Raw genomic sequence first — 24,207 nt, 5'->3', positions numbered from 1 at the left:
CACCATGCCCAGCTAATATTTTTTGTATTTTTAGTAGAGACAGGGTTTCGTCATGTTTGCCAGGCTAGTCTCAAACTCCTCACCTCAGGTGATTCACCTGCTTCAGCCTCCCAAAGTGCTGGTATTACAGGTGTGAGCCACCGTGCCCAGCCTATGATGCCTTATAATTACCTTTTCTTTCACACAGTTCTACATTCTCTCCATCAGATGTGGGAATAACAAGTATGTGAATGGACTGAAAAGAAAATACCAATTTATGAAAGAATGTTTCCATCTCAGAAAATTGATGTAAGTATTAGGTAAGTTAATTTACAAATCCTCTACCACAGTGCCGGCACAGAATTGCTCATTACATGGTAGCTACTGTTACTAATTCATCTCTGCTGAGTTCAGGGGCAATACAAGGATAAAATAAGTCACTTTGGGAGGTCGAGACAGCGGATCACAAGGTCAGGAGATTGAGACCATCCTGGTTAACACGGTGAAACCCCGTCTCTACTAAAAATACAAAAAAATTAGCTGGGCATGGTGGTGGACACCTGTAGTCCCAGCTACTCGCTATTCGCAAGGCTGAGGCAGGAGAATGGTGTGCCTGGGAGGCAGAGCTTGCAGTGAGCCGAGATCATGCAGCCTGGGCGACAGAGTGAGACTCTGTCCCAAAAAAAAGAAAAAAAAAAAAAAAGAGTAAAATATGCTAGCAGACATAAACATGCCAGTCCTGCATATAAAATGGTTTCTTTCAGGCCGGGCATGGTGGCTCATGCCTGTAATCCCAGCATTTTCGGAGGCTGAGGTGGGTGAATCACAAGGTCAAGAGATGGAGACCATCCTAGCTAACACAGTGAAACCCCATCTCTACTAAAAAGTGCAGCGATTGCACCACTGCACTTCAACAAAAAATGAGTCAGGTGTGGTTGCACACGCCTGTAGTCCCAGCTACTTGGGAGGCTGAGGCAGGAGAATCGCTTGAACCCAGGAGGCAGAGGTTTCAGTGAGTCGAAATGGTGCCACTGCACTCCAGCCTGGGAGACAAGAGCGAGACTCTGTCTCAAAAAAAAAAAAAAAAAAAAAAAGGCAGGGGTGGGGGTCGTTATTTCAAAGCTGCATATGTAGTACCTTAAATGTATGGGGCAACCAACAAAAGGCAATAAAAATTACCAAGTAAGAAAACAGTACACATTTTCTAAACAAAATTAAACCTCTGACTCTCCGAGCCAACGTCAATCTCACCGTCCTCTGCATATCCACAGCACCCTTAATTCCTTTTGGTAGCACTCATAACTAAGATACACATTAAAAATACATTTTGTCACTGTTTCAGTAAGGATACAAACCCTCTACTAAAGTTTATATTTTTGTACACCTTTGAATTAGCATGGTGTGGGAAGTAAAGCAATGCAAGTGAAGTTAGAGTTGTAAATTTATGACTGTGCACTCAGGAATCCTCAGTTTCCTCAACTCTAAAATAGTAACACTGACTTCCGTAAAATTTCTGCTCCCTGTCTACTTTAAAGAGCTGTTTCTGAGGATCAAGTTGATTTTCCAGGGGTAAAGGCTATACAAATTATAAAGCAATACATAAACAAAAGGTATAATTATTTTGTTTCAGTGTTTTTGAACACGTATTCAGTAAAACCAGATGCCTTAAGGATGACCGTGGCTACACAATCTATTCAAACTACTTGTGTACCAAGAAGCACAGTGATACACACACTTTCTGTTTAATACAAAAAAAATGCATTTCTAGAAACGAGAGTACTGTCTGAACAAGCACTATACAAAATCTACAGCACGGTCCCTATGGAGCTGCAGGTATTTTAAGTTGGCAAGTACCCTTTACATCCCCTGAAGACACAGGTATTTTTGGCCACAATTTTTTGACTACTTTTCTCATAACATTTATATAACAGTCATTACTTTAAAGGTCACAATAATATTTAAGATGACCTTTATTTTGGTAAAGAACTGCTAGATGAGTTTCAAATCAAAGCTAAGTTGGGGGGTGAGGGGTGAGGAAGAACTGCTAGAGATTCCTGATCCCTCTGGTCCCTTGACCATGTCCTTGACATACTCCTCAAGCCTCCATATTGTGAGCGTTTCTTTGTTCAATGCCTAAACAACTTGGAAAGTTATTTCAACGAATAATAGAGGCAAATTATATTTGAGTTTGTATATTGAAGCCTGTTAATTGACTTTATCTAGATGTTTCACAGACAGCTAAGTTCAACATACTACTTTATTTCCACTGCCATCAGTAAGCCACCAAACTCCAGAGCAAGACCTCTGAGGCCCCACTTAAGTTTAATTCTATTGCCTTCTCAGACCTCATCTCTATTAGTCTCTCTCTTGCTCACTCTGCACTTGATATACTGGCCTCTCTTCTGGCCCTCAAACAAATCAAGCTCATTTCCTTCTTAGGGACTTTGCATATACTCTCCAGTCTAAGTGGGGATGCCTTTGCATGCAGATCTTTACATAGTTGATTCCTTTGTAATATTCTGGTCTGAGTTCAAATCTCCCCTTTAGAAATGCCATTCCTGACCTTCCCATCTAAAAGTGGTTCCCCTCAGTATATCACTGTATCATCACCTAGTTTTGTCTTGTCTTACTTTGTCCTTTTATAATTTGGTCTTCAACTCACTTCTGAAGGTAAAGTGCCATGAAAGTAGGGATCTTGCCTATTGTGTTCACTGCTGTATCACTAGTATAACAGTGCCTAATAACTAAATAACAATGCCACTCAATAACATGTTTAATAAATCAAAGTTTAAAAATAAAAAATGATTTCATCTTCCAGTCTTGCTTCTGCTAATGTCCCTGTTTCAGTAAATGCTACTCCCTACTCTCCTTATTATCCACACTGAAAACCTTAAAATGTCATCTTTTAGGCTACTTCTTTAATCATTACATCCAGTGATGACCGAATTATGAAGACACTACTGCATAATAATAGCTCTTACACTAATCTGTTTTCAAGCAAGACTACCATCTTGATCCAAGCCCTGGTTAAGCTGTGCCTCTACCAACCTAAATGAAGCTTTCCCTCCTTTCTCATCCTTCAAACTGCTGCCAGAAAAATAAAAAAGTCATGTTCTGATCGTCACTTTCATGCTCAGTAACGTTTAATCATTCTTCCACTGACCAAAGTCTGGCATTCAAAGCACTCTACCACAAGGACTTACTTAGCTCCTGGTTCACAGTCTTTCTCCTAATGACCAAATCTATTGTGCATTTTCACAGTGACCATTACAGGACTGCTCTGCTGCATTTGACACCACACGCCACTCCATCCTTATCCAACATTTACTCTGTGAGCTAACTTCCCACATTTCAGAAACCCCTTCTTCTCTGTTAGCTCCTTTGTGTTTGGTTTTTTTTTTTTTTTTTTTTTTTTTTTTTTAAGAGAGAGGGGTCTTACTCTGCTGCTCAGACTAGTCTTGAACTCCTGGGCTCAAGCAATTCTTCTGCCTTGGACTTCCAAGTAGCTGAGGTTACAGGCGTGCACCACCATGCATGGCCTTAGCAATTTTTTACAATCAGCACTTAAATCTAAATTTATGTCACATTCTTAAAAGATGTATCAGCCAGGTGCGGTGGCTCACACCTGTAATCCCCACACTTTGGGAGGCAGAGGCAGGAGGACTGCTTGAGCCCAGGAGTTCAAGACCAACCAAGGCAATATAGTGAGACCCCATATCTTAAAAAAATTTAAAAATTAGCCAGGCATGGTGGCATGTGCCTGTAGTCCCAGCTACTCATGAGACTGAGGTGCTGAGGTGAGAGGATCGCTTGAGCCCTGGGGATCAAGACTTCAGTGAGCCGTGATTGCACCACTGCACTTCAACTTTAGCCTGAGTGACAGAGCAAGACCCTCTCAAAAACAAACAAACAAACACCCTCTACTCTTCCTAGGCTACTCTCCCGGGTTCTGACTTCTCATTCTAACTCTCTTCTTGGGGGACCTCATTTACTTTCGTAACTTTTACTGCTATGCGTAAGCCGATTATCTCGCAGATCTGTGCCTTCTATTCAGAAGTGTCATACTCCTACTGTCAACTGCCAGTGAACACTTCCACCTCAGATTCCTCACAAGCAATCTAAGAACCAGATAGCTTAGCCCACTTTCCTAATATAGCTCTTTTTCACCATTCAAATAGAAAACTTGGAAGCCATTCCTGATTCCTCTCTATCTTCTTCATCTCTGACAACAAGAGCAACTATTGTTTTATAGCTACTATGTGGTAAGGCACTTTACTGGATGCTTTCCATATATTGTTTCACTTACTCCTCATATCCCTATGGGGTGAATATTACTGTCCCAACTTTTTATTTTTCAGAAATGGAGTCTTGCTCTCTTGCCCAGGCTAGAGTACAGTGGCACAATCATGGCTTACTGTAGCCTCTAACTCTTGGACTCAAGCATCCTCCTGCCTCTGCCTCCTGAGTAGTTGGGACTACAGATGCATGCCACCACACCTAGTTAACTTTTTAAATTCTTTTAGAGATTGTATCTCACTATGTTGCCCACGCTAGAATCAAACTCCTGACCTCAAGTGATCCTCCTGCCTCAGCCTCCCAAGTAGCCAGGACTACAGGCACAAGCCATGGCACCCAGCTTACTGTCCCAATTAAGATGAGAAAACTAAGGTTCTGAGGGGCATGTAAAACACCCAGGATCCTAAAATGGAAAAGTGACAGAGCTGGGATTTGAACCCAGGCTTAGCCAACTCAAAAAGCTATTCTCTTTCCACCATATACATTATCTACGTTGATCATAAGTCCCTATTGAGTCTACCTCTTCAAAATATCTCAAATGTCTTCATTTCACCATACCTATTGCTTGCACATTAGTGCAAGCCCGTATCACCATTATGTCAGTTTTGCCCCTTCTTATATTCATATTGCAGACCTAGCTTCCCAAAAAGCCAATGGGCCCTCCATACATTCACAATAAGGTCAGTATTTCTTAGCAGAGTACATAAAGTTCTTCATGATCTAACTCTTGCTTAGTGTTATAACTTCATCTCTGGGCACTCCTACTCCATGCCCACTCTCACCATCACCTACAGTGAACTCCTATCTTCTCTAATGTTCCGTGTCTCCAAACATTTGAGTAATACAGCTGGAATCCAACATATTCTCCCACCCCAAATCTCCATCTCCCTTGGTCTGACAAAAGCCTATTCATCTTTCAGATTTTAGTCTTTAATCTTTCTCTTACCAATGAAACTGCTTTGTAAAATAATTTTTTTAATAACTCAAAATTTCTTGGTATTGTAACTACACATTATGGTGAAACAGACTGAGGATGGCCACTCTTTTATTTTTCTTCCACATTACCAGAGGGAAAACATTACAAGGCTGCTTGGAGTAGCCAAGCCATCTTTCTTACTCCTTTTTTGGTTCTGCTTTTTTTTTTTTTTTTTTTTTTTTACTTTTTTTCAAATATAGAAACTGGGCCAAGGTAATGGAGGGGGACAGTTTGTTCGTAGGTAGTAAGATATTAGAATCACTAACTATTCAACAAGATCTAACTTGTTGGGCATTTCTTGCTCATTTTCTTTTAGTACCACTAGTCTTTTGCCTCAGTAGAGTAGTAAAATTTGAGACGATCTGAATTTAAGCTAACAGGAAGAAAGGAAAGTCAGGTTTAGCTAGTAAAGGAAAAAGGCATATTCCATATAGAATAACCTAGTTCCCTGGATTGTGAGGCAGGGGCCTATGCCTAAGCCAACATATTCTGACTTGAATGTTGGTATACCTAGCTCCCTAAGAGACCTCAAGAATTGGCTGAATTAGAATTTAAGTATTTCTGGTCTTACCAGTAAGATACCATCTCATTCCATCATAATATTTGTCATAAATTATTTCCAACAAAAGCTGCTCAAAAAACAGATCATCTGTGTGGTTTTTATGTCATTTGTCCTTTGGCTACCAAAGTTCCTGGCACACTGAAAGTACTTAATGAATGTTTCTTAAATAAAGTGAATGATAATCCAAAATCCATACAAACATAGAGGCTTCCTTATGAAACTCGGCCAGCAGTATATCACATGACTGCTAGATGACAGCTAGTTTACAATACATATGCACACAGGTGACAAGACAGTAAGAAACCAAATCAAGTGGGTATCTGCTACAATTCCTCCCTGACTCACTGATATGGCAGTCAGATCATTTAGGAGCAGATCCCAGAGCATAACTCTCAACCTTGGTACTGAAACTATGTACTACTCTCTCAGGTATCAGATTTATCTGATGACATTTGCTATCTACATTCAGCAAGGTTTTTTTGAAAAGAGTATTATAAAAATGTTAACTTTAAAAAAGTATAGGCCGGGCGTGGTGGCTCACGACTGTAATCCCAGCACTTTGGGAGGCTGAGGTGGGCGGATCACAAGGTCAGGGGTTTGAGACCAACTAGTCCTAGCCTGGCCAATATGATGAAATCCTGTCTCTACTAAAAATACAAAAAACTTAGCCGGGCATGGTGGCAGGCACCTGTAGTCCCAGCTACTCAGGAGGCTGAGACAGGAGAATCGCTTGAACCTGGGAGGCAGAGGTTGCAGTGAGCGGAGATCTGACCACTGCACTCCAGCCTGGGCGACAGAGTGAGACTCTTGTCTTAAAAAAAAAAAAAAAAAAAAACACCGGGCACACTGGCTCAAGCCTGTAATCCCAGCACTTTGGGAGGCCGAGACGGGCGGATCACGAGGTCAGGAGATCGAGACCATCCTGGCTAACACAGTGAAACCTCGTCTCTAATAAAAAATACAAAAAAAAAAACAAAAAAAAAACTAGCCGGGCGAGGTGGCGGGCGCCTGTAGTTGCAGCTACTCGGGAGGCTGAGGCAGGAGAATGGCGTAAACCCGGGAGGCGGAGCTTGCAGTGAGCTGAGATCTGGCCACTGCACCCGAGCCTGGGCGACAAAGCGAGACTCTGTCTCAAAAAAAAAAAAAAAAAAAAAAAAAATCATAACTACACTAGCCGTTTAGGGAATAGGCTAAGATTTCTCCCTTTCTCCCTATTTTGATGAAAGTAAATAGTTTAGTATTACAAACACATATGCTTTAAGTTTGTTTTTCTTCTGATTTTAAGAATAAAGCATGCTCACCATAGAAAACTATGAATAAGGAAATGAAATAATCCAGAAAGTAATTACCCATAGATTACCACTATTATCATTTTGATGTGATGATCTAAGTTCTGTTTTAATCTTTGTTCAATGCATTTTGATGCTGATACAACTTTACTACATAAAAATTCTGTATTAGCCTCTTTTACTTATTTAATAAGTACTTCTAAGTCATTAATATTACATTATTTTAATATAATGGTTGTGCAATATTTCATCATATGCCATAATTTACAAAGCCATTACTGTACTATTAGATATTTATTTCCAAATACGTGTTATAAGTAACAAAGTAATGAGCAACTTGAACTAAAATATTGTTTATTATTTCCAAGGGATAGTCCTAGAAGTGAGATTATTAAATCAAAGGACATGAAACATTTATAAGACTATCTAGATTATAAAATTACAGGAGTATATATAACGAGCTGCATTCATTTACATTTCCACCAAAAGTACGGGAGAATGCTGTTTCATCTCATGGAGCAAGAGAAACTCAGTAAAATTTATAAAATCATTTAATAAACAAAAAAGTCGGATATCTCACTGTAGTTTCTAATAGAAGTGATTACTGCTCTCACCTCTAATATTGTATATTTCCTTAAGGTGTAAGCCAATATAGTAAGGAAAGAAATAACAGATCTATATAAGAAATAAAGACTGAAAAGGAAGTAACGAAACTGTCATGATTTACAAAAGATATAATTGCATTATTTAGAAAACTATAGAAAAATCAACAAATTATTATAATATGACACCTGGCCATCAGCAAGATGGCCAAATACAAGATCAACATAAAAAAGCAACAGTTCCCAACCATATCAGCAACAAGCACTTGAAAAAGAAAAAAACAAAACAAAACAATTCCTTTCATAATAGCAACCATAACCACAAATACCTGAGAAATCAATCTAATTAGAAATATGCAAGATCTTGAGGAAGATTTAATAAAGGATGTAAAACAAGACCTCAATAGAGAGAAATATATGTTCTTGGATAGGAAGAGTCATTAAACTAAATGTGTCAATTCTTCCAAAATTATTCTATGAAGTGAATACAATCACAAATTTAATTCAAAACTTTTCCATGAAACTCTGCTAATCTGACATGTGAAAAATCAACTAAGAAAACTCTGAAAAAGCAGAATAGGAGAATAAAGATATGTTATGCAGCTACAGTAATTAAAGTAAGGAGCTGTCAGCTTAGGAATAGGGACAGAAATGAACACAGTTTAAAATAGATGTGTGTGTGTACGCAAAATAATCCAACTGTGCCTTATTTCTTCTTTTGGAAAAGACGGTTTGCAAGGTTTTTTCTTATAGTAAATAGTAAGTAACATTACTCTCTAAGATAGATGTGCAAATTTGAAAAACAAAACGAAACTATGTATCTACCTATAAATAAACTCACCTACCAATAAACTGAAAATGACCTATTTAATAATAGTCATACAGCAGGTTCAAAGTACATGTGTTTCTTAATAATGTTTTGTGCATATAACCTAGGGAACAAGGTTTTCTAAGAGAACCGATCAGGAAAAACAAAAACTGCTGACTTCTATGATACAAAACTTGCCATGGGGGCCAGTGGCATTTTTTTCTGTTCTGAGTAATACTAACATGATTCTTAAATAATACTAAAATGAGCCTCCTTAGATTGACTTCCTTTACAGATTAAACTTGGAATCTGCCTAAGCAAATGTCTAAGGTCCTCTCAAAGAATATGTCTCCTAACATTGCAAATAACTTTCAATAAACACACTCTAAAATAGGATTTGGTTTACATAATGATCTGACTTAAAATAAGCAAGGAGGCTGTATATTCCCAAACATAAAAAGATAACCAAATATGCTTAGGGCTGGGGAGGATAGAGAGGAGAAATGGGGAATGACTGCTAATAAGAGTTTCTTTATGAGGTCATGTGAATGTTCTAAAACTAGATTGTGGTGAAAGCTGCAAAACTCTATCAATATAGCAAAAACCATTGAATATACACTTAAAGTTGTTGTATAATATGGTATGTGTATATATAAATAAAGTTGTTTTTTTAAAAGTAACTAGGTTTAAAAAAATTTTCTTTTTTAATTCTACTTTTGTTGGCTATGAGTACCTTTAAGCCAGTGGTTTCCAAAAGGAGGCAATTTTGCCTTCCAGGAGATACTTAGTAATGTCTGGAGACATTTTTGGTCATCACAAAGTGTGAGATTACTGGTATATAGTGAGTAGAGGCCTGGGATGCCGCTAAACATCTTACAACGCACAAAACATATCCCAAAATCAAAGAATTACCTGGCCTAAAATGTCAATAATGCTGAGGTTAAGAAATCCGCTGAAACTCAGCATCGGAATAACTCAACTAACATTTATGCCTATCATTCATATATCATAAACAGCTATAACAAAATATATGAAAAATTAAAATATGGTACATTTGTGTGATCCCTATAAAAACTACATGAGTCTCCACAAAAACAGAAACTATATGACTCTGAATTAAAGCCTTTAAAAAGAGAGCTATACAAATTTGGGAATAGGCTGTGACAGTTTTGACAGACATATGACTAGAGAGATTCCATGGTACAGTGGTGGTAAAAAAAATTCTTGATTGGAAAATTATGCTTATTAATTACAAAATACTTCTTTGCCTTATGCAAGAGCTTCAATGACATGTTTTCCTACAGATGAACTACAAATGAAAATACTAAGAAACAACTGAGTACCTACTGTATCTCTTAAATGAAGGTGAACCATATTAGCCAATGACTTCCAGGACTATTTACATACTATGGGTCATGTACAATCTGTGAACCAATACTGAGTTACTGAACAGGCACAACAGTTTAGTAGAGCCAGTTTAAATAGAACTTTCAGGTCAAGCAGACCTGTTTCTGAGTTCTGATTCTCACTGCAGTTTCTTCCTTTGAGGACCTGGGAGCTGTAGTTGACTGAAACAGTGTATATAGCACAGGTCTTAGCATAATGTCTGGAATGTGATAAATACTCAAGAGAAATGTTAACTCCAGTAAAACAAACTGCAAACATATTAAGTATAAATACTTAACAGCCATTCACATTTCCTTAAGTCCTAGAACTTTGAATGTGAACTTAGTATACAAGTGAGATTTATTCATTCAGCAAACATCTACTGAGTACCTGCTATGTGCTTAATGCTGCTGGAGAAATGATAAATAAGATCTGACCAGAAGCCCTCACCTGTAAGACACACTCAAATAAATGACTATAATATGTACAATAACAAAAACGTGCATAAAATGCCTACTTAATAGAGAGGGCAGTGATTTACTGTCAAAAAAAAAAAATGAAGGCTTCACAGAGGAGATGAAACCATTGATGGGTGGAAAGAAAAAAGGCAAATGGGGAAGGCAGTGGGAAGGCTATATTTAAAGGCATAACCCTGAGACAGCATACCACTGGAGATTAAAGTTCAAGGAAGTGAGGGGGCTAAAGATGGGGTTGGAAGGATAGATCAGGAAGGGCCTTAATTATTATTATTATTTTTTTAAGAGACACGGTCTCACTCTGTTGCCCAGGCTGCGGTGCGGTAGTGCAATCATAGCCCACTGTAATCTCAAACCCCTAGGCTGAAGAAATCACCCTACATCAGCCCTCTCAAGTAGGACAACAGGCAAGTGCCACCATACCCAGCTAAATTTTTTATTGGGACAGGATCTTGCTATGTTGTTCAGGCTGTCAATTTCTTAAAGAAGGGACTTTCTGGGATAGGAGAGAGGGAATCCTTGTTAAGGTATTATGCCCATCCTTCCCATCCCCAACCCAGAATAGCTGCCACACAATAATCATTTGCATTTATTCAATTTACTAAATGGCTAGAATTGAACTAAACTACTTTACACTTATACTCTGTCCAATGCTCTCTTCTAAGACTTGGAGAGGTTATGTACATTTCCCAGATTACGCAGCTGCTATTAAGTCATAAAGACAAGATGTGGACCTAGGTCAGCCTGAATCCAGAGCCCTACACTCTTTCCCGGTTGGCTATATTCTCTCCTTGTGCACTAAGGATATTATTTGGACTTTGGAGGCAACAGGGAGTTAGCGGTAAACATAGTAACACCTGTCTATCAATTCTGATGCCTGAAGGCATTGCTCTTTTGAACTTCCCTGAGCTAGGAAGGAAAGGCAAGGCTAGTCATCTGGTGTTGGAGAGAAAAGTTTAGGAAAACAAAGACATACACTCCTCTTTAATATCTAGTTATTTCTATTTATTCTAATCTTGCTCCAGATAACTGTCAACCATTCTCAACTCTGTTTATGTTGAAGAAATCCTTCCTAGCCAACAAACCCTAGAAAGATCTGAATACTTTTCTTAAATAGAATTTGCAATATTTAAAACAACAACAAAAAACTTTCTAATTTTCCCTCATTCTATGTTGAACCATATTTGCCAAAGTTGATGGTGAAAAATAAAACAAAAAAGGAAAATCTGGCTAATTCTATGTGAAATTTTAAATAATTTTTAAAAGTTTTAAAGCTACTTTCAGTCCTTTAGATGTATAATGAGTCATCACAGTAGTAATGCATTTATAGCCTCTATCACCAACTTTTATTCTACATTGGGCTCTATTACCTCTTCAGTTTTTCTAATTTACATTACCTGAGCCATTACTGTTGCTTGGTAACCTTTCATTCATCCTATAGTTGGCAATGTACATAGCCCTTCACTGGCTGTTCCAATTTTTTTTTCCCTCTGTCCTCAAATCCTCATTTCCCTTTCCTTGCACCTTACAATCTGTAGATGATTTTGCCTTCTAATTTACTGAGAAGTCACCCAGAAGTATCTTTATTTTCCCTTCTATTATCAGCATCAGCATCTGACTAGTTCTCCAAATGCTGACTCATCTTTTAGAAGCACTTTCACCTAGGTGACAGACCCTGTCTCAAAAAAAAAAAAGTTATATATCAGTGCTGTCCAACATGATAGCCTCTTGCCACATGTGGTTATTAGCACTTTAAATATAGTTAATGCAACTGAGGAAATAAAATTTTAATTTTAATTAATTTTAGGTTTATAAGCCACATGAGACCAGTGGCTTTCACACTGAACAGCACAGTTCTTAGGTCTCATCAAATGATTCAAACACAAAACCTGCTGAACTTTTCTCAATACTCTCAAGTCAACATTCAATACCATCTGAGATTTCTCTTACCTGCTGACATACTACCCTGTTCTCTTTCTATTTCTCTGATGGTTCTCACTTTTCTTAACTTTCTGCTTTTGGCCCCCAAAGACTAGGTGTAACCCTAAGTTCAGTTCTCATAATTCTATCAAATGCAACATTGTCTGCCTCAATTTCATATGCTGCCATAATATCAACCATCATCTCCACGCAAAAGACTTTCAAATCTAGACTGCTGATTCTGATCCCTTCTCAGGCCCAATCTCCAGATACAAACCAGACACTTTCAATATACTATTAGCTCAGACTTATTAACAAAAATCAAAATTCAAGTTCATCACTTTCATTTTCTAAAAGTCATTTCTTTGAACGGCACAAGCACTTTCATGGTCATCCAGATTCAAAATCTACAGAATTACCCTAAAAATGTTTTTCCTCTCTCCTTTCATACATCAAATCCTGTCTTTTTTATTTTTATTTAAGACTCTTGAGAACCACATACTTTACACTGAAGTTCGGATTTCCCATCACTGATATTTGAGTCAATACTATGGTCCCGAAACTAGCTTCCCCATTTCTCCTACGTCTGTTAAAAAATAAAACTAACTAGCTTGGGCAACATGGCAAAATCCTCTCTCTACAAAATACAAAAATTAGCTAGGCATGGTGGCAGCATACCTGCAGTCTCAGCTACTTGGGAGGCTGAGGTGGGAGGATTGCTTGAGCCTGAGAGGTGGAGGTTGCAGCAAGCCAAGATCACCCCACTGCACTGCCTGGGTAACAAGAGTGAGACACTGTCTTTAAAAAAAAAAAAAAAGAAAAAAACTAAAACACTACTTTATAAATGAAACTCCCTGTCCCCTACCCCTCAAAAATACACACATTCACATATCCTTTTCACCTGTCCTTGGTCTGACACTGCCATTCTACAATCAAATTTCTACCAACCTTGGCCAGGCGCAGTGGCTCAAGCCTGTAATCCCAGCACTTTGGGAGGCCGAGACGGGCGGATCACGAGGTCAGGAGATCGAGACCATCCTGGCTGGCACGGTGAAACCCCGTCTCTACTAAAAAATACAAAAAAACTAGCCGGGCGAGGTGGCAGGCACCTGTAGTGCCAGCTACTCGGGAGGCTGAGGCAGGAGAATGGCGTGAACCTGGGAGGCGGAGCTTGCAGTGAGAGGAGATCGCGCCACTGCACTGCAGCCTGGGTGACAGAGCGAGACTCCGTCTCAAAAAAAAAAAAAATTTCTACCAACCTTGAGAACTTCATTTTCTCACATTCTCCTCAAAGTCTCCACTACAACTTTAAAGGTCTATCCATTCTTTCTGAAATACACAAAGCATATTCCAACTTCCTATCTTTTGTACAATGCCTTCCTTCTTTATTCCTGTTAGGGCTCTCCTTTTCTCAAAGAATCAGTTCAAGCCTCCCAAAAGCCTCCCAGGCTTCATGGAGTCTTTTATTTCTGCCCTGGCTCTCAGAGGATTCATCTTACTCTTAATTTTAATATTACCATCTTTTACTATTCATCTCTCTTTTAGCATATACCACTTGTATTACTTCTATGCATTACCTTTTATTTTAATGAATATTCTGTCTCCTCAATTGGAACATAAGCTTTTAGAAGGCAAAGACTTCTACCTTTATGCTCTCAACTTAGCCCTGTGATTACACTTAGTAGGAATTTAAGGAATAAATCACAAAGAAATGGATATGCAGTTGAGAAGTGGTAAGAGGACCAAGTTAGTAAACAGGACCACTAACAATTAGACAGATAAAATAGGAAATAATGGTAAAAAGCAATCTGCCATGAGAGCAGAAAATATGAGCAAAGGCAATCACAGAATCATGTATTAGTGTACTAACCATCTAAAAACAATATAATCTTATTACAGTGATCATCAAACCATTCTTGGGACTTTTCTGTTTTATAGGCAGTTCATCCAAACAAGTAATGCTCAAAATATATTACTTGGGTAAAAGACAGAGTTTATGGTTAATATCTTTCCCCTCTACCTAGTATTTATTTTAATGAAATCTGATATACCAAGGCAAGCTGGCAGCTTGTGTAGGTGAGTATAAGAATTCCCAAAACACGGTGGCTCATGCCTGTTATCCCAGAACTTTGGGAGGCCGAGGCAGGTGGATCACGAGGTTAGGAGATCGAGACCAGCCTGGCTAACACAGTGAAATCCTGTCTCTACTAAACATACACAAAGTTAGCCAGGTGTGGTGGTACATGCCTGTAGTCCCAGCTACTCAGGAGGCTGAGGCAGGAGAATCGCTTGAATGTGGGAGGCAGAGGTTGCAGTGAGCTGAAATTGCACCACTGCACTCCAGCCCGGCGACAGAGTGAGACTCTCTGTCAAAAACAACAAAAAAAAAGAATTCCCAAAACATTACAATGATAACTTTAATTCTATAGAAGTTTAAATCAGTCCAGCTCTGGAAATACAGAACTAATGCTCAGTGCTAAGAGGGTACAGTATGCCCTGTCAGTTCTTAGGGTCATAGCTTAAAATAGTTGCATAGTTTAGGGCCAAGAGAGGTTGGTCCAACACTGTTAAGTGTCATGGATCAGTCTAACGCCATAGATGGCTATTTTAAGCTGCATCTCTAAACAGCAAATTGAACAACCAGGAAATACTAGATTTCTACATTCAAGTGTAAATGAACTGGCTGCAAATTTTTCTCTAAAAGTGTGTGTGTGTGTGTGTGTGTGTGTTGGCGGGGGGAGGGGGTGCCATCTAAGAACATCCTGCATATTCTACCAAGCAATCCAGATCTATCTTCAGTAGTATGGAATTCAGCTTTTCACCTCCAATTAAGGTGAAAAGAGTATGAGCACTTATTGGGGGAAAAGGAGGATTTTAAAAAATTATTGTATTAACTTTCTTGGACACAAATGACTTTTGGCATTTCTGTGGTGAAGGGAGAAGAGATGAGAACACAGGCAAAGAAAATGTTTCATTTGCTTATGTGATGAATTCACAATATGATTTTTAAAAACTCATTTACAGAAATAAACTGGCTGGACGCAGTGGCTCACGGCTGTACTCCCAGCACTTCGGGAGGCTGAGGCAGGTGGATCACCTGAGGTCAGGAGTTCAAGACCAGCCTGGCCAACATGGTGAAACCCTGCCTTTACAAAAATTCAAAAATTAGCCAGGCATGATGGTGGGTGCCTGTAATCCCAGTTACCTGGGAGGCTGGGGTGGAAGAATCGCTTGAACCCAGGAGGCAAAGGTTGCAGTAAGCCAAGATTGTGCCATTGTACTCCAGCCTGGGCGACAGAGTAAGACTCCATCACCCCCTCCCCCCACCACCAAAAAAAAGACATAAACCTTGACAGGAAAACTGCACTTGATGGAAAAGACTTATTTAAATAATTTAAAGACATGGTCAGACAAGAAACGAACTTCACTGTAAAGCTATAATCAAAGCCAAATCCTTTTAACAAATGACCCCTACATTTCTTCTTCGAAAGTTATAAGAACTCTTAAGAGTAATTTAGCCTTTTAATTTCATCACAATAAACCCCCAAAAGACCATGAATTTATAATATCTATATTACTATTTCTAAAATTAGTGATGTATTATATTAATTGCTTATAGCTAAGATAGTTCAAGATTATTTCTACATATGTGCAACTGCACTCCAGCTTGGCCAACAGAGCAAGACCCCAACTCCTAAACACAAACACACACACGCATATACACACACACCCACCTAATAAAAAAAATAAGCAGCAGTGGGTCATGGTCATATCGCTTACCCCTTTGTCACACTAGGGGATTTAATCATTATTTTGTATTGCTATGTTGTTGGTTCCTTTGAAAAACTCAATGTGCTTCATCATCTTAGCAGACAATGATCTGTTAATTATCAAAAATACTCTTGGCCTGCTTACTCTAGATGATTCTGAAAAGGAAAGGAATATGCAATTGTTCTTATTTCTAGATATAGTAAAAACTATAAATGTATAAAAAACGGAACCAAATAATTAAATACAAAGCAAGCTTTTTTTCAACAGAGCTTCATCTACTCAGTCAAGTATTCATTAAGCACCAAACACATGCAAGGCACAATCTATACGCTGGAGGAAGCAAAGATGATAGCACTACTGAAGTGTCAGAGGTAGTATAACGAACCATTACTTAGCTACCATTTATACTGTATGTTTTCCATTACAAAAGCTGAAAGTTGTAGCAATAAGAGCATCTCAGGGCCCTATGCAGACGAAGTATAAGAGTTGGCAAGAAAAAGGAAATCTGGCAGGGAATGGATGATTTTAAAAGAAAAAAACTCCCTGAGTTTCCAAACCAGATTATTCTTTATCATTCTCCCATGATAAAAGGTTGTACTATAAAGTTGCTAAATGCTTTACTCAATATAGTAATAAAAAAAACAAAAACAAACTTGCTTTATTTAGGAAGTTATAGGCTCCCTGGGGAGCAGATACATACTTTGGTGCCATGTGACTCGGATATGTTTCCCAGTGGTAAGATACCTCTACGTCTTGCTTTCTTAGGCTGGAGGCATTCAACCCCTGTACAAGGTTTTCCTCTTCCTTTCACTCTCCTGCTTACTAACCAACCCCCAGAATGATTCCTCTTGGCCACAGTGGCTCTGCTTCCCCTCCACTGGGCTGATCTCTCAGCTCACCCTGACAGATGGCTTGCGGGGATGGGAAGGACCTTGGGATCCACTCTAGGCAGACCTGAGACATTTTATTTGAAAAAGCAGAGGAAATTCCAGACTATCACTGACAGGAGGCTTGTGAGAACGGTAAGGCTAAAGCCTAAGACTGTGCGTTGTCTGGGATTTCCTCTGCTTTTTCAACTAAAATCAGCTCTTTCCCAAAAACTCATACCAAGTTTTCTCCTGTTTTCCCCGTGGGTATTCTGAAATGGCCTTGCACACCCGCCAGACCGCCTGCCTCAGGGGCAAGTCTGCCTCTTCCTTTTCACTTCACATGCCACCTGACTTCTTAAACACACACTCCCTGTTATTCATGTGTCCGCAGCTCTTACTGTGTGTGTGGCAGCAGACAGGGGCTCCCTTATGGATATACCAAGATTTATACTTGTTTTTACCCTACCAGCTCAGATGACCTCCAACCCTTCCTGTCTGTTGGCACATTGCTAAGACTAACACTAATCGGAACCCCGCCTCTGCGAGCACCTTATGACTTACCATATACCTTTTGTTCCTGTTAATGCCCCAGGGCCAAGTGTTCCAGTGGCTTTTGAAGCAGCTTGCCTGCCTGCATAGGGCCTCACTCTGAGGCCCTTTAATTAAGGACCTTACCCGCTTGCATTTTTGGAGTTAGCAACCCTTTGGGATGAGAGGAAATTATTCTTTTGCCATTTGTGAGTTCTTACCCCAAGCCCCAAGTCTTCCAGAGGTTCCTCCTTTAGGTCAAGAGGGCCAATAAATGTTGCCCTCTGGAATCCAAGGGCTGCTGTTTTTGCAAGCATATGAAGGCTTTCCATGAGTATTCCTCTCGCTTCCTCCCACTTCCTCCTGTAGCCTCCATTTCAGCAATTACTTCCATTACCTTCCCAATATGCATCAAGATCTTCAGGGTCATATTTGAAGAGAGGGAAATCTAGCCCCTCGTGGGAGTTAGGTAGAAAAGCAGGCTTCTCATCTACTTAAAGAACATGGAAAATGGGAATCTGAGAAAAGAGATCATCATTTTGTTGCTAAAATGCTCTGAGCGAGAGTCACTCTAAGGTTATGAAGACAAGGATATAGGCTGGTCCAAGACTGCAGGCAAAAGAGACCCATAAGACAGAGATGAAGGTTGGTTCCAGGCTAACAGATTACCATTAGAACAGGGATGAAGGCACAATGATGGGTACACAGTAAGACAGGTTCATTCCGGAACCCCAAGGATGAACTGGGGGGCCCTGTTCATATTGTTGTCTCCAATGTTCACAAGTGGGTAATTGTGACAAGATGTGACAAAGGTTAAGGGTACATGGTAAGACCAGTTCATTATGGAACCCTAAGGATGAATGGGGGATGTCCTATTCAGGAAAGTAAGAGGGGACACCTTCTTTTTCTTTTTCCTCCTCTGATCTCGCTTCACAGATGGGTAATCATGTTTCCACACCCCAGGACATGACCCATGGATGCATCCTCAAAATACTGGTAAAAGTTTGATCCTTCAAACCTTAAAACAAAAAACTAGTTTTCCTTTGTAATATACTGTTTGACCTAAAAATAAACTGGACAAAAATTACAAAAGCCTACTCCTTCAGGTAATTGCAAGTGGTGTGGGAAGTCAGGCTACTGGAAGGCAAACTTCCCTAATGGGATAAACATGGAAAAATTCCTGCAGCCCCTCTGCCACAAGCTCGGCCACTGGAAACAGGACATCCTTGAGGGTTGAAGCACGCTCCCACCCCCAAGACAAAATCTCAACTCCTGATGGCCTTGAGCTGAAGGGGCTCTCTGCTTTGGCTGGCTTCCAAATCAGACATTGTTGCCATCAACAGTACAAAGCCAAGGGAAACTCTAGACGTGGTAAGTAAAAATTATAAATTTCCCTTTTGGGTTCAAAAGCTGCCTACTCTGTGCTAACGTCCTGCTCTGATCAACTCTCCTCCAAATCCTGTCAGGTAATGGGGTATATGGCACCCCTTCCCTAAAAAGAAAAGATTCACACCCTTTAGGAGCAAAAACATACTTTCAAAGATGGTTGCCCAACCTGTGAATTCATCTGTCTAACAGCCCCATTTCTCTTCAGAAAGCTACCTAAATCTTTAACCAATAACTTCAACCTGGAAAGTCCTACCTCAGAGGTTTAGAGAGAGCCCACAAGTATTGGGAAAAGTCTTAGCAAAAATCTAACTAAGCAATCTTCTGAGGGGGGATAACTTCTACAGTATATAGATAACCTCATCTGCTCCCTCTTCACAGGACTCACATGGCAACAAACCATAACTTCCTAATAGAAGGAAAATGACTTCTGTCTAATTCAAAGGTTATAAAGGTAAAGAGATATTTTTGGTAAGGAAGGTTATGAAGAAAAGATATTTCATATGAGAAAGGATCTTATATGGTAAATTATTGCCCTAAAGTAAAATGGTTGTATAAAGAGGCACGTTTAAGCCAAGTGAGAGAGTCCAAGTATGTTGTAGATGGTCTGCGTAAGTTGTTAAAAAAAAAAAAAGAAAGTTAGTAAAAGGGAATTTATAAAGAAATGTTATATAACTTTAAAGGTTATTAAGCCCACTAAATGCTTCCTAAACTGCTACTATGACTCTTAACTGGACAACTTGCCTGCTTTAAAGTTAGGTAAGGCCTGAAGACATACAGAGTTAGCCATGTCCCCTAGTTATGTTAGAAAGAATCAGACCTTATCTACACTTCTGTCTGGTGTCCTAGGCTCCACACCTAGTATATAATTAGAATATCTTACTTACCAGGTTTTCATCCAAAGTAAAAAGCTGCTAAGAGTTAGCAGTGAAACATGTACTTGAGACTACTGAAAGAAACAGTTTTACATGCAAAACATGTAAGGAAAGTAAAATGCACTTTTGGTAAAATATCATAAGAAGGCATGGGAATATAGATTTTTTTGGCCTAGTTTAGGGTTAAAGAATTGTTTTAAGTTAGATAGGATAAAGCTAAAGGTTTGAGCAAGTTGTGGAAGATTTGTAAAAGATTAATCTTGTAAAAGAAATCCTGTGTGAACATGTTAGATAACATTAAAGGGGTATTATTCAGACTATCCATAAATTAAACATTGGAATAAAAGTATAACACAGTTTTCTTAGAGAATTATTCCAGTCTTTAACAAAAAAAATTGTAAAGGGTTATAAAAGGTTTATGAGAATCTTACCTTATGGGCAAACTGATTAAGATTGAATAGATTTGTCTATAGGGTTTTATTAAAAACTGGGTTTGACATCAATAGTACACCAATGCAAAAGTGAAATTCAGCTTTCTTTGGGCTGTATCTGTATAAGTGTGTTATTGGTATGGGTTCCAGAATTATGTGAAACTCCTATAATTCTGATATGACTAGGCATACATTATCAGTAATAATTATAATTGTTACATTAAATTATTGCATGCCACAAAGGTTAACAAATTTCCTTGTGAACTGTGTCTGGCTGTGGCTGCCCTAACACTTTCTATCATCCACAGATAACTGTTATCTTGTTCTAATCCTCTTTAAAAGGTGGAAATTATCCATAGGCTTAAATGTAGGTTTCTGATAACTGGAGATTGTGACATAGGACAAAGAAAAAACCTTTCAGGACTCTCATGAAAGCTGAAATGTTCATGAATACAAAGCAGAACAGGAGTTAACTGCATGGACTGAACTAATAGAAAACAAAAATAATCCTCTTATGACTTTTTGCTTAAAACATTGCTAATTCTTTGTGTTTCAATGCCAAGAAAACTTTTGAGCTATTTACAGCTTTTAACAATCAAGTAGGCTGGGCGCAGTGGCTCACGTCGGTAATCCCAGCACTTTGGGAGGCCCAGGCAGGCGGATCACAAGGTCAGGAGGTCAAGACCAGCCTGGCCAATACGGTGAAACCCCGTCTCTACTAAAACTACAAAAATTAGCCAGTGTGGTGGCAGGTGCCTGTAGTCCCAGCTACTCAGAAGGCTGAGGCAGGAGAATCGCTTGAACCTGGGAGGCGGAGGTTGCAGTGAGCTGAGATCGCGTCACTGTACTCCAGCCTGGGTGACAGAGTGAGACTCTGTCTCAAAAAAAAAAAAAAAAATTGAGTAAAGTATACTCCTATAGACAAAATTTAGAGCATACTTCTCTCAGATTTCTGTAGAATTTGGAAACCATTTGTGAGTATTCTTAACTAATAGCAATATAGTTACTTGCATAAGTGCAATAAAAATCTTTTTTTTTTTTTTTTGCAACAGGACACAATTGGATAAACTGGTTATTTTACCAAGGCTTTGACTGGAATGGCATGCTTTCCTTTAAGAATCAAAATTGACTCATAAGGCCAAGAAAAGCCCCCTGGAAAAACTGAACTCATACCTTGTCAACACAGTCCTGTATAGGACTCCTGACCTGTTGTAAGTAAAGAATGTCACTTTTGAGTGGCCCAGGAGCCCCAAGCAAGACAAGGGGAATTTGTCCAATTCATACAGGTATTTGATGGCACCAACTGATAGCTGGGCTTAAGGTTTTAAAAAGCCTTATCTGAGATTCCTTATGGAATGAAGTTCCATCAAAGCCAATTTAAAAAGGAGCCTATATGGCAAATAATTATTCTTGCTGTGCTTTATGCAACTCATTAGGCCAAGTATAATAGGACTAAAGCTTATTTTGCAAACAAATCAGTCCTATCATAATTTGTTTTTAATAAAAATGAGAACTGGAAAGAAAAATCATGTTTCAAGAACTATGGTACTACTGTTATTTTAGTCTCATCAGTTGTTATTAATTTTCTGCAATTTAGAATAGATCTGCTCATTCCTGTGAACCAACCAGTGATCTCTGGCTACAGCTCAGAAGAAACAAAAGGGATGGGTAATGTAAAAATCCGGGTCAATATTCTAATTCTGGGCACATATTGGAATTGGTTAGCAACCCCACGCACCCAGGTCTCAACCGGCATGACTACAGCTAGCATGACTAGAGCCACCTGCCTGGCATGTCAGGAGTCTCAGAATTCTCAGAATTCTTTAATCTGTCCTCATGCCCTTATTTTATCTTAACATCTCTACTTGTTCTTTTTGGCCTGTCTTCTAAATCTAATAACCAGATTTGTCTCCTCTCACCTTCAGGCCATCCAGCTCCAGATGATCCTCAGTAAAGAATACCATCCTCTCAATATTCAAGAGACACCCTTCCATAGGGGACTCCTAGACTGCCCATCAGCGGGACATGACAGAAGCAAAACCCTGCCCCTGTCTCCCTTGGACATGGCTGAATTCAGCTTTCATCAACCCACAGAGCTACCCTGCCCTGACAGCCAGCAAGAGGCCAAGACCCACCGAACAACCACCATCACCCCTGTCAGCAGGAAGCAGCTACAGAAGACTGACCATCCATTCTCCTCAAAGAATTGGGATCTTGGACTCTTAAGGGAGGAAATGTTACAGTAGGTAGTCAGACGTGAGCAGGACAGAGAGCACCCCCTAATCCCGCAACCAAGAATATCAGGTGGTCAGGCAGTTGTTAAAATGTCGCTCTAAAATAGCAATTGGTCACAGCCAGCACCGAGGAAAGGCAGTCTCCCAATAGCTAGAAACACCTGAAGCTGGCAGTCAGCAGCTTCCTGATAAGATCTCAAGAGTTGGGCAAGTGAGCTCAAACATGCACACTAAGACACAAAATGGCAGAGTTTAACTGGTATATGAACACTGGACTGGCAAGGGAAAAAACAGCTCAAGTGAGCATGTATAAAACTTCAGCAAACACACTGCACATGCAGCCCCTCCCAAGTGCTGGCAGGCCACTGCACATATGGACAGCCCAACCCCAGGGAAGAATCAGGCAAGAAGTAACACAACCCCAGAAGCATGCCAACATATAAGACCCCAAGTCAAAGATCAAGACTCTCATGTCGCCTGCTTGGCCCATTTCCATGTACTTTACTTCCTTTCATTCCTGTCCTAAAACTTTCTAATAAACATTCACTCCTGCTCTAAAACATGCCTCAGTCTCTCCCTCTGCCTTATGCCCCTTGGTTAAATTATTTCTTCTGAGGAGGCAAGAATTGAGGTTGCTGCAGACCTGTACAGATTCACAACCACTAAAAAAAGGACATGCAATTCCAGAACAAGCTACTACGTAGTATATGAAAGATTTTCATGGGCAGAGAGTTAATAACTTTCCTCAGTAAGTTATACCCTGTTTAAGCACTTGCATTATTAAGAATGTATTTCTTTAACCTAAATTTCTTGTTCCATCATAATTATATCACAATTTGTTCAATTTTCTGAGGAAATGGAGAACTATCACAAATGTCTGTATGGAGGACCATTTTTAAGCCACTTCTCAGGCTTCATCTCTCTCTTCCTTAAAATGTGGACCACCAAACCAGATGCAACACTTACATGAAGGCCCAATGAAAGAGAATACAACAGAAACCTATTTCACCCCAAAGCATATATATTTACCTCAATATTACTATGCCCACCAAAAAAGCCCCTTAAAATAAAAAAAAAAAATACTTTAAAAAATCCACCAAATTTCCCAAATCATTTTTGTTTCACTACAAATTATTGATATCTCTAGTTGGCAATTTTTCATGTTGGCTCTGTTCACAATATGCTATTTGACCCAGTCAAATTTACCATAAAAGCAGAAATCCTGAAAAATCTTTACAATGAAGTACCTAGCTTAAAGGCTGCTACAAGTTTCCAAGCTTACAAACCTAATACCAAAAGCCAAATGAAACAAAGTAAGAAAAAAACATAAAAACAAGTTGAGATACAAATGGGTAGATTTAGGACATAAAATAAATATCTGGGATCTATTAGCAAAAATAGTTTTATAAAATAAAACATAACTATATTAAATTTTAAATTTTAGTTTTGTTAGATGCAGAAACTGTATCATCAATTGGAACAATTACTTAGCAACCAAACCAATGCCACTTGGGATAGGAGAAAACAAAATTAACTTTAATACCTTATTCCCTTGAGAAAGGCAAGAAGAAAAAGACTTGGCTATAATTTTCTTCGCAATAAAAAATGCTTACATTTGAATGTCTACTTAAGCCTGAAGGAATCATACCTAGGTTATCCTGGTTTTGCCAGTACCTAAAGGTGTGATTTGCGTAAATCATATATCCACACTGGGCCTTAGTTTTTCCATTTATAAACAAAGAGAGTGGAACCAAAGATGATCTGCAAAGGCAGCTTATAGATGAGAATTTGTCATCTTCCAAATCAAGTTTAAAGTTTT

General features: G+C 39.1%; 1 protein-coding gene across 4 annotated transcripts in view; it reads right to left on the bottom strand.

Moving 5' to 3' along the window:
- SP4 (Sp4 transcription factor) overlaps positions 1–24,207 on the bottom strand; it is an 85,190-nt gene that overhangs the window by 38,680 nt on the left and 22,303 nt on the right. The gene's annotated exons all lie outside the window — the stretch shown is intronic.

The sequence above is a fragment of the Trachypithecus francoisi genome, unplaced genomic scaffold (assembly GCF_009764315.1).
Source record: "Trachypithecus francoisi isolate TF-2019V2 unplaced genomic scaffold, Tfra_2.0 Lachesis_group4, whole genome shotgun sequence".
Classification (NCBI taxonomy): domain Eukaryota; kingdom Metazoa; phylum Chordata; class Mammalia; order Primates; family Cercopithecidae; genus Trachypithecus; species Trachypithecus francoisi.
Note: the sequence above shows the minus strand (reverse complement) of the source record. Positions and strands in the feature narration are given on the sequence as shown.